Genomic DNA, 2,637 nt, shown 5'->3' on the forward strand with positions numbered 1-2,637 from the left:
CAGATTGCTGACATTTTAATGGGGTTTTTTGGGGATATATTTGTTGATGCTGTTGTTGCTCTTTGTTTTTCTTTAACAGACAGGCCCCTCTTTCATAAGGCTCCTGTGGTTTGCTGGGGGTCCACTCCGACAACAATCCCCTGGGTTCCTCCCACACCTGGAGGTATCACCGGTGAAGTTTGCAAAATAGCAGAGATGACGGTCTGCTAATTCCTCTGGAAGCTCCATCCCAGAGAAGCAGTGACCTGATGCTGGCTCAAACGCTCCTATAGGAGATGTCTGGAGACCACTGTTGGTAGCTCTCACCTAGTCACAAAGAACAGGATCAGAGACTCACTTAAAGAATCAGTCTGGCTGCCCCTTGGTGGAGCAGGTGTGCTATGCTAGAGGGAACTCCCCTTGTCTAGACTGCTGGGACTCTCCAGAGTGAACAGGCAGGAAAGGCTAAGTCAGCTGAACAGCAGGGACTGCAGCTGCCCCTTACCACAGGGGATCCATCCCAGGGAGATCAGAGTTTTGCCCATAAAACCCTGGTTGGAGTAGTTGAAATAGTTTTATGGTATCCTGGCTGGTGTTTTATATTGCCACTATTTTTAATTTTAGCTATTTTAATAGATGTATAGTGATATCTCATTGTGATCCTAATTTACAATAACTTAATGACTATGATCTCTTGGTGTACTCATTTGCTATCTGTATATCCTCCTTGGTGGACAGTTTGATCATGTCTTTTGTCATTTTCTGACTGTGTTGTTTACTATTTTACAATTGAATTTTTAAAGTTCTTTGTATTTTTGAGATACAAAGCTTTTGTTGGGCAGGGCATGGTGGCTCACGCCTGTAATCCCAGAACTTTGGGAGGCTGAACTGAGTGGATCACCTAAGGTCAGGAGTTCAATACCAGGCTGGCCAACATAGTGAAACATTTTCTCCACTAATAATACAAAAAGTATCTGGGTGTGGTGGCAGGCTTCTGTAATCTCAGCTACTCGGGAGGCTGAGGCAGCAGAATCTCTTGAACCTGGGAGGCAGAGATTTCAGTAAGCTGAGATTACCCACTGCACGGCACTCCAGCATGGGTGACAGTGAAACACTGTCTCAAAAAAAGCAACAACAGCAAAAACAAAAAAACAAAGCTTCTATTGGGTATATATTTTCCAAATATTCTTACCTCTCTGAAGCTTGCTATTAATCCTTGTAAGAGTGTCTTTCACAGAGCAATTTGTTTTTATTTTGATGAGGTTAAATTTGCCAAATTTATTAATTATTTCTTTTAAAATTCTGCTTTTGGTGTTCAGTATAAGAACCCTTAATCTAGAACAAAATCTGTAATGTTTTCTCTTAAAATTTTTGTAAAAATTTTGTAGTCTTGGGAGACCTAGGTAGGCAGATAACCTGGGGTAGGGAGTTCAAGACCAGCCTGACCAACATGGAGAAACCCCGTCTCTACTAAAAATACAAAATAAGCCAGGCATGGTGGCACCTGCCTTTATTCCCAGCTACTTGGGAGGCTGAGACAGAAAAATTGTTTGAATCCGGAAGGTGGAGGTTGTGGTGAGACAAGGTCGTACGACTGCACTCCAGCCTGGGTAACAGGAGTGGAACTCCGTCTGAAAAAAAAAAATATATATATATATATTTATATATATACATATAACATATATACACATATATACATAATGTATACTCATATATACATATATACACATATATACATAATGTATACTCATATATACATATATACACATGTATACATATATACACATATACACGTATATGCATATATAAATACATATATATAAATATATATACACATTTTAGCCAGTTTTCCATTTTGAGTTAATATTTTTATAAGAGGTTTACGTCTAATATTTTTAATGTTTTATTTTCAAATTGAAACATAATAATTGTACATATTTATGGGTTACACTGTGATAGTTTGTGGGACTTTCATTTTTTCTTACGTATGTCCAGTTCCTCCATTTGTTGCGATTTGTTGAATAAACTGTCTTTTCTCCTTTGAATTGCTTTTGCACCTCTGTCAAAATCAGATGGACATATGTGTGTGAGTGTATTTCTGGGTTTTCTCTTTTGTTCTCCAAACAGTGTACTTTCTTGATTACTGTAGCTATGCAGTAAGGCTTAACATTGGGTAGAACAATTTTTTCAGCCATATACTTCCCTTTTAAAATTATTGTAGCTATTCTAGATATTATGCATTTGCATAGAAATCTAAAATGCAGCACTTTGGGAGGCCTAGGTGGGTGGATCACGAGGTCAGGAGTTTGAGACCAACCTGGGCAACATAGTGAAACCCCGTCTCTACTAAAAATACAAAAAATCAGCCGGGGGTGGTGGTGGGCACCTGTAATCCCAGCTACTCGGGAGGCTGAGGCAGGAGAATAGCTTGAACCTGGGAGACAGAGGTTGCAGTGAGTCGAGATCCCACCACTGCACCCCAGCCTGGGTAACAGTGCGAGACTCTATCTCAAAAAAAAAAAAAAAAAAAAATAAGATGAACATTGTGTATGTCTATAAAACTTTGCTCAAACTTTTATAAATGTTACATTAAACCTATAGATTAAATAGGAGAGTTGACATATTTACTATGTTGGGTCTTCCAACCTATGCATATGG

Source organism: Trachypithecus francoisi, unplaced genomic scaffold (genome assembly GCF_009764315.1).
Source record: "Trachypithecus francoisi isolate TF-2019V2 unplaced genomic scaffold, Tfra_2.0 Lachesis_group6, whole genome shotgun sequence".
NCBI lineage: Eukaryota > Metazoa > Chordata > Mammalia > Primates > Cercopithecidae > Trachypithecus > Trachypithecus francoisi.